We start from the raw sequence: 8,801 nt of genomic DNA, 5'->3' as shown, positions 1-8,801 counted from the left end.
TTTCTGCCTCCTCTCCTGGAAGGCTGGAGCTTGGGCTTTGCTGGGAGGCTCTGACCTATCAAGACCTTTGCTTTATGTGAGATTTTAGAACATCTGGAAAAAWTAGCTGATTACTGTTTTCAAGTGTCCTATTTTAAATTGCTGGTTGAAATTGCTGTTGCCTGACTGAGCATGAGCTCACTTGAAGTTCTAATGATGTTTTAATTAATTAATCACAGCTATTAGTTGCTCCATAGACAACTGAGCAGCAAAGAAATTATTACTGTTTTAATCTTTTTATCTGCTCTTGTTTTGATGTGGACCGGTGTGTTTGTGTCCTGCCTTGCTCTGTCACTATAATTTAAAAATGTTTTTTGTTTGTCACTCTTACCTGTCCTAAAAACTCGTGCCCACAATACACGTGTCCCCAGTCAGTGTGGGAGCAAGCAGGGCGCTGTGCCTGCCTGACAGCAAAGCTGGTTTAGSTGCAGCATAGCAGTAGTTTCCACAGGAGCCACAGGACCTGCTGACAGAACCTAAACCYTTCTGTCCAACCTTTGTCTTCTCTGTCCCTTCACCAGCTTCAAGACAGAGTAGAGGTGCCCCTATAAAGACACTGCCATGGTCCAAATTCACGCTGAGGGCAAATGTGCACCCCCATACATGGGAACGCTGGTGACAAACWCTTCAAAAACACACCCCCCAACATGCAACAGGAGGCACTCCAAACTTACCTTGATCCAGCACTTGGAGCGCTGTGAGGTGTCTGCCCGTTCCAGGTTTAGATGGGCCCAGTGTAGTGGGGAACAAATGTCCCAAATGTTGCAGGAACAAAAATACAGCATTTATGGGGTTTCTGTGGGACAGTGGGACATGGTGATGGTGTTCATAGTGAAGCTCTGTGTGGGGTAAATGAGTCCAGACACATATGTAGGGTCTGTGCTTCAGATACTGTGGAGCTGGCACAGGGTGGAAGTTGACTGGTGAACAAGGGCAGCAGTGCTGACACTCAGGGCTCCTATGGGGTTTTGTCCTAGTTGTCAGCTGTGTAAAATGGTTTCCACGAGCTTTGAGGCTATTTGGCTTATTCTCTTGGGCCTTCTTTTGTGTAATGCATGCTCGCTTCGCTGCAGTACATACTGGAAACGCATGATGCTTCTTAGAAGAAGAAAAAGGTTTTGATGAGAATTTTCCTTTGATGTGAATGGTAATTGGCAATTTATGCCTGTCTCTTTCCTGTAGCTTTTGACTAATTTTCTGGTTTTTTCACTGTTCTTTCTAATTTCTGCTTCTTTCTTTTTTTGTGTGACTTACCCTCTGTCCTTCACACCATTTTTTTTCTTTCTCAAACAGCAGATAAGGCACTGATTTCTTTTTAAATCCTGTTTCAAAGCTCTTTACGTTCCGATAATTCTCCAGTGTTTACAGCAAAGCAAGTTTATATCCAACAAAGCAGAAGCTGACAGAGTGTCTCTGATTTCCGTGTTTCTCTTCAAAGCGACAGGCACATCTGTACACACTGTCCTTTCCCAGGCTGACAGCGGGAAGGCAATGGCCTGTACTGTTGTTAGAGGATGGAGATGGGCTTGCAGGAGCACAAGCAACTCTGAAGTACTGGGGAGCAGTGCAAGGGGCAGGAATGGTTGAATTGCTTGTGTTCAGCAGCCTGTTTTGTACCTGTTTCTTGGGCTAGACAGAGAAAGCTGAGCTATGTACAAGACATACATTTCTATTGCGTAGCAGCAGCTTCTCTGCAGTGCGTGCCAAAATAAATTAGCATGGACTGATGGCAAGGGCAGAGGTTGTGTAATTTCATTCAAGAAATAAACACCAGCCTCTTGCCAGTGCTTGTCAATATCCTGTGTGTTACCTGGAGCTGGAAACAGGCTTAATTCATGTTAAAAGATTGAGCAAACAAAGTTGTCTGGATTRCTTTGACAGAGAACCTGGCATGAACCTGGAGGAGGTAATTTCAGTTCTTCCAGTGTTTTTAAGAGTGCAGCTATAAAGAAAAGAGCAGTGGGAGAGAACGATGCTGTCCCACACAGCAACGTGGGATAGGGCAAGCARCTCTAGAAGAGTTGTCAGTGAGAGGCACAAAGAAGGCTTAGGGAGCAAAGTGGTGGTTTGCAAGCACAGCAGCTACCTGAGATCACCTACAAAAGGCAAGTTTTTGAGAAAACCAGAGGCCTACCAAAACTGCAGATCATTACTTTGGCCTTTCTGTAACAAGGCTGAGTTGTATGAATGAGAGCATAATAGACATGGCTTGACTGGGATGGTCTAACTGGTAGTTTAGTCTTGAGGCAGAGAAAACTCCCTAAAGTTTAGGGCCTGTCAATCTGTAAAGATGACCTGGAGATGCTTCCAAAGGCACAATGCAAAGCACAAAATTATTCCCAGATTTGAAAAACACATTAGCGGTTTTTAATGGCAGCAACTTTGTCACCAGTTGCTGAGTAGACATAGGCCAGAAATTGCTAATTGGAAGTCTAACTACAAAAATATTCCCTATCTGAAACCTTGCATGAAAATATACATCCAGGAAGGTAATGATGAGAGTAAGAGGTAAAGACTGTCTCTGAGAGAATGCAAAACATGATACAAACATTGAGCAAGCAATGCAGTAGCTTCAATTATAATTCCTAAGGGACACAGTTGAAAACAGCCAGAAAAGGCTCCTTCCTGCAGCTGTCCACCTAGAGTTTCTACCTGAAAACCTAAAAAATATAGTGACCAAGGAGCTAATTTCTCCATGGATGACATTCTGTATTAAAGCTCTCTCTGTCACAGTATCATAAGTTTACAGACCATCACTGCAGCAGCTGTGAATTTTCTAGACAAGTAGGGGCCAAGGAAAGGTGAAGCCATGGCAATCCTCACATTACTCTTATCTGAGCTTGTTAAACAAAGGGGCAGTGGGGTTCAGGCCTGTGAGACTTTTCATTTTCCAGCAGGAGGTAAGTGTCCCAGTAAGCACAGTCCCTATATCTTTTCTTCCATCCCCCTGGAGCACAGATTCCCAATCAATGCATATTTTTGATCCCTCCACTCAGCAGTTCAGCTCTTCCTTAGGACACTGGGGAAAGGGGCAGCTGCAGCCAGCTGGAGGACTGTGAGGCAGGATAGGAGTTGCAACTGATTTTGCTGGAAAAGGAGGAAAGGCTATATGGCAGTGCTGACAAGTGGAAGACTGCAGGGAGAAGGTGTGGTAAGCCAGAGCAACTCAGGAAAGGCTGACATGTCACATCTTGAAATAATGKTGACTTTAAGAATGGCTCTACAGACCAATTTTATGATGAAGACCTTCAAAATACAAGCACTAAGCTTTCTCCAATAAAGACTGCAGCCTGTCTGCTTATTAGAAAAATGATTGCTTTACATTGCGAATAAAAGAATCCCCTTACACAGCGCTCAGGGTACAATAAGTAGTGGAGAAAATCATACTACACCTGAAAGAAAGGTGATTTTGGTGGAACTGCATTTTCAAACTCCCCTGTGTATCACTTCCACTCTGAAAAGTGCATCTTCCTGCGCGAATGATTGTGGCTCAGAAAGGGTTCCCAGGGAATAAGTGCAATAAGGTGGGAGGGACAGTGAGGCGTAGGGGGTATTGTTACAGTATCAAATGAACACACACTTGGTGTTTCTGGAGCTTCATCTAGTCAAACAACTGCTGTTATCTGTAATATAAGCTGTGCTATCTTGTACTATGAACTTCCATTGTAATCATCTGCTTAAATATAATTTTTGAAGTGATAAGACCCATTGAAAGTGGGTGATCTTATGTCAAGAGACAAAGTGAATGTCACTGTGTGAAAAGCCTGCATTCACTCCTTGTAGATACTTAYGTTTTAGCTCTGAGCTTTTCAATGCAGAGAGCAGCCATAGCCTCTTCCCTCCTGTGCTCGTGCCTGCTCGCTTTCAGCAGTACTTTTCCATGCCACCTGAGGAGAAGGTCGGCTGCTCAGCCTTCTCTTCCAACCCACAACCCACAACATCCCTCGGAATATTTAGCAAGCTAAAGGAGTCTCATGTCCAAGTGTGAACAGCAAATTGTTCCCATGTGAAGTCTGGTATAAGTAGGTGTACCAAATGAGAAAAACCACAGATACTTAAATGAAGTTCAAGATCATCTTGGTCCCAAGTTTAATTTATGTCCTTTTAAATTAGAGAGTAAAAATTTGCTTTTACTACTGGGTTTTCACTAATTTTATTTCAATAGATCTAGTGTTCAACATGCAAAATATCAGTACAGTTACTTCTTCAGCATTGAAAATAAAGTAACATGTAATGGTTCATCATTTACTAGTTAATTTTGAATACTGTTTTTCCTTTTTTTTTCTTTTTAACAACTATGCCAAACACATTAAGAAGTTAAATAARTTTTGAAGTACAGTGTGAAGACAAAACTCTGATTCAAACAGTACTTTGAGTATTTTTGTTTCCAGAGCAATCATCCCAAAGCAGCTGCAGCAGCCCTGGAGAAGCAGGCTGGTGGCTGGGCTATATATGTCCATGTCACCTGCTTTTGTAGCACACGATCAGGCACCAACACCTCCTCTGCTCCCAGCAGGCAGCCCCGCTTCCACCTGAGCCCCAGCTGCCTACAAGCACCACCTGCCTGTGTGCACCCAACCCTGGGGAGTGAYTCTGCAGAGCCCCTGGGCCATCAGGCTTGCCCATGTTCATTGTGACAAGGACTGGCAGCTGTGAGAGCACTGGGATCCATCCCTGCTGCAAGCAAGCACCTCCTGTGAGAGTACAGCAGCASTGGAAATTTCCTTCCAGGGAGACCCACAGGATTGGGCTGACATTTCTCCAGCAGAGAGGGTACCTGGACAGTGTGTGTGGTCTGAGTACTGCTCTGGGAGCTGTGTGGCCCTGCAAGACAAAGACAATCCGTTTATCTCTGCCAGCATGACCACCAGCACACAAGATGTTATACAGCTACAGCAGGGCTGGTTTTTATGGGAAAGTGCAGTCAAGCAGACAACTGGGTGTGATACACATTTCAGTCACCCCATGTTTGTCACCACCACATACTGGCCATCATTTCATTCCTCTTTTCCAAGTATCCTCTGTGGACAATGGTCAGGGACAGACAGTAGGTTAGATAGATCTTTTTCTGATGGAGTACAGAAGCTCTTGTGCTCCTATTAATTATTCATCTTCAAGAGATAAGTGACCAACAAAGTTGGTTGACAGAACCTTACATATTTATGCTACCATTACTCTAAAACCTTGAGATTCCCAGGAATCCCTGATTTACTAACATGGCTCTCATCTCTTGTAGCCATTAATGTTAATGTCTTAAGAGGGCTGTTAAATGCCACATCTACGTTTGCTGCAAGAAAAAAAATGGGAGGGGTGGGGAGGGTTAGAAAAGAAAACAAGTTATTTTGGAAAGATAAAATAGCAGTGAGAATAACTTCCTTGGCCATGGAAGTTATTCTCACTGCTATTTCTTTTTTTTTTTAAATGCAGTAGGACAGGCCAGATGRAAATCACACAAAGGAGTCTCCAGCTCTACCACAGTGTAGCCTGGGATCCTGGTGTTCCCTCCCCCTTCCCAACRGGTAGAAAACACAACCCGAAAATTCAGCAGATGAATAGTCAGGAACAAGTGGCTCCAGAGGTTGGAGGATGCAACCATGCTACCTGCTCTTCCAAAATTTCATCCTTTTTCCTGAAGGCCTCTTGAAGCAAGACATGTTTCTTCTACGTGTACCTGACATCTTTTGGGAGCCTTTACCTTTTAAGAAGATTAAAAGGACATTTCTAATATCAGTTGTTTGTCCCATAGTATTACCATTTCACAAATTTGTTTCCACATTCAAACGATTCTTTTGGTTCTGAAGTTGCCACACTTTGGCTCATACTGAATATCTTAGCCCACAAATTTGTCACTGCAAAAGTCTGTTGAAAKATTTGAATTAACAAAACTGAGGAAGCAGAAAACCACAGCTGCAACAGCTCTTATACTTTGCTTTCATCTGCTTGCATTGTATTCCCTTTCCTTCTCTAAACACATCACTGTTTTATTGAAGCTTCTTCTGCAGATTAATTAGCAAAGTAATGAGTATGTTTTATCCATTCTTTCTCCCTCCCCATCCTCAGGGTATATACAGACATTGGCCAGGTTGCTCTTGAAAATTATATACTTTGTGCTGTTATTTATGAAGGTCAGATTAATTAAGTATTGCTTTATGTATAACTGCAGTTTGGAGTGGTGTTATGATGTTTATGTTAGCATTCAATTCCTAGTTCCACAGTCATTGAGAAAACAGTTCTATTGTAAACAATTCCCTTGTGCCAGGAATGCATTTCCTCTACAAATGAGGTCATGTGAGATGAATACAAACCAGGTAACTCGGGGACAGCAAACTTCAGTATCCATTGGYGCTCTTTAAAAGAATCAAAAAGGTCTGCTGGGGAATTCATTGGTAACTTGTATGGAGTTCATAAGGTCTTYCCCTTTGAATGCATTTCTCACACAGAAATATACAATACTTTACAATGCAGAGAACACAACAAGACCAAACATTACCACAGCTGCACTGTCAGTTCCAAGGTTGCTAAAGTGGCCTTTTAGCCAAAAGGAAAAGGTAGTATATTTAAACTTCATTTTACTGGGAGTTTAGTGCAGATTCTTTGCACTTACATCCTCACGTCACCTCAGTCTTGAGAGTTACATTGTGAAAGACAGATTTACCTCTGTCTGCTTTGCTTTACCTCTATCATGCTGACATTTGAGCTTTGAAAGTATCAGCATCTCTTGTGGTGGAAGTCTATAAACAGTTTATAGTTACTATCTGGTTAATCTTCTCTTTTGTGTCAATTTGATTTTGTTGGAAAGAYAACACATATAGATTGTCCTATATGTAAAAAAGAGGAAATGTACATATTTGGCTGCTGTTTATTCCTGTCCACATCTTATTTTGACTTCTGCAAACAACATAATTAACATATTTTTCTTAGATGGATCATTAATCAACTTCCTTTGTTGTCACCCTAGCAGCTAGCATTTGATTATCCACATCTTCCTCTCACTTCCTTGTACTTCCACCTCTGAAGCACTGGACTCAAAATGCCACCAAAGACACATTCCAGGTCAATCCCATTTCAAGACTAATCCTTGATTTTCTCATCCTTTTACTGCATCAAATTCAGGTTCTTTGTTCTCACCCTGAAAACTGCATAATCCCTGCCCACATCTCTGTTTCCATTTCCACCTACTCACTACTCCTAATCTCCTCCCCTCCAATATTATTTTCACGCCCTTCTGCACACCCTCTTGCCTAGGGGATTTTAGTTTTTATTTGTTTTGATTTTTTTGGGGGGAAACTGTTTTGTACAAGCTAATGACTGCATATTAATGACCGAGAAAAAGTAATCTGAGTTTTTAAATTACAAATAATTATAACTTAAATGAAAAAAATACTGACTGCAGGCATTTCTACTAAATAAATATCTAAGTCAAATATTCAAACTGCTCCAGGTTTTTTGTTTTGTTTGTTTTAATATTTTGTTTGTTTATTCTAATAWTCTGCCTTAAAGCTCAAAATCAAGCCTTTATCTTCTTTTAATGTGTACAACATGAAAAACCTGTAGTTTCACTCAGCATGGAATACCATGCTGAAAAAACATTTGGATTTAGAAGAAGAGAGCAGCATGAACTCCAGCTGCAGCCAGCAGAACCCAGTGGAGCTCAACCACTGCACAAACCTCACAGAACCAGCATCTATTTTTCCTGGAGGCAATGACGTAAAACAGGCTTTAAAACACACCGTGATAAACTCTGTTAATTATGTTGCATAAAGCGTTTATGCTTCCTACCTCACTGACACATGACAATTCCTATAGAYGGGAGAGCTCTCTGCCCTCACCCCTTTCCGAGTGCACATCCCAGAAGCGTTTCCGACACATCTCCACCATTTTCGTCACGTCATTTGGTAACCTCAGGCAATRTATTACCAACTCTGTGTACAAACAAGTGCTTCATACTCGATACGAGAAGTTTGTGCGAAGACCTCGGAGCAACCTCCCAGCARCTGAAGGGGACCTACAGGGAAGACAGAGAAGCAGTCTTGGTCAAGAACCGTAGTGATAGGACAGAGGGTACAAACTGAAAGAGGCGAAATTTAGGTTAGATGTACAGAAGAAATGCATTACTGTGAGGGTGATGAGGCAGTGGGAGTTTACCCAGCGAAGCTGTGGAAGACCCATGACTGGAAGTGTTTGGGCTGGACGGGGCTCKGAGCGACCTGGTCTAGTGAAAGACGTTCCTGCCCACGGCGGMGATGTTGGAACGACATGATCTTTAGGGCCCGTTTGAACCCAAACCATTCTATGACTGTGATTAACCAACATCAGAGTTTTTTCCCCGTCCCCTCCCGKGGCCGGCAGTTCCCTCCCCACGGACGGGGCATTCAGGGCTAACCCCGAGCCCACGCCCCCGCGGCGAGCCGGCGCGCACCGCCCATCTCGGGGCGGGCGGCAGCGGCGAGCCCGCGGGCAGCGGCCCGCCCTCACGCAGCCCTGTCGCGAAGGGCGCCGGTGCCGCCGCCAAGGCCGGGTTCTCCTGACCGGAGCCGCCCCTCGGTGGCCCCCGGAGAGGCCGGCACGGACAGGGACCCCGCGGGGCGGGYAGGCAGCGCCGCCGCTGCCCCGTAGGGGGCGCAGGCCGGGAGCGGCTCCCGCTTCCCGCCGCCCTTTGCCTCCATGGCTGACCCCGGCAGCGCCGCGGGCCCCAATCCCGGGCCCGGCCCCGCCGCTCCGCCAACCCGCGCGCGCCCGCCTCCCGCCCGCCGCCCAATCGC

At 44.3% G+C, this 8,801-nt stretch overlaps 1 long non-coding RNA gene across 2 annotated transcripts; it reads right to left on the bottom strand.

The window, feature by feature from the left end:
• Positions 1 to 4,121: 4,121 nt before the first annotated feature.
• On the bottom strand, positions 4,122 to 8,593 carry LOC130577652 (uncharacterized). Of its 2 annotated transcripts, none has more exons than XR_008965793.1 (3): positions 7,819 to 8,593; positions 5,641 to 5,734; positions 4,122 to 4,863 (listed from the first exon to the last, which is right to left on the bottom strand). It is a non-coding gene; the product is annotated as an uncharacterized LOC130577652 (long non-coding RNA). The 2 variants fall into 2 exon arrangements; XR_008965792.1 differs by having other exon boundaries at positions 4,122 to 5,734; positions 7,819 to 8,044; positions 8,155 to 8,593.
• Between the last annotated feature and the right edge of the window lie 208 nt (positions 8,594 to 8,801).

The sequence above is a fragment of the Malurus melanocephalus genome, unplaced genomic scaffold, assembly GCF_030028575.1.
Source record: "Malurus melanocephalus ecotype Western Australia unplaced genomic scaffold, MMel_1.1 scaffold_187, whole genome shotgun sequence".
NCBI classification, from domain to species: domain Eukaryota; kingdom Metazoa; phylum Chordata; class Aves; order Passeriformes; family Maluridae; genus Malurus; species Malurus melanocephalus.
The sequence above is the reverse complement of the archived record's forward strand: the minus strand, read 5'-3'. Positions and strand labels throughout refer to the sequence as shown.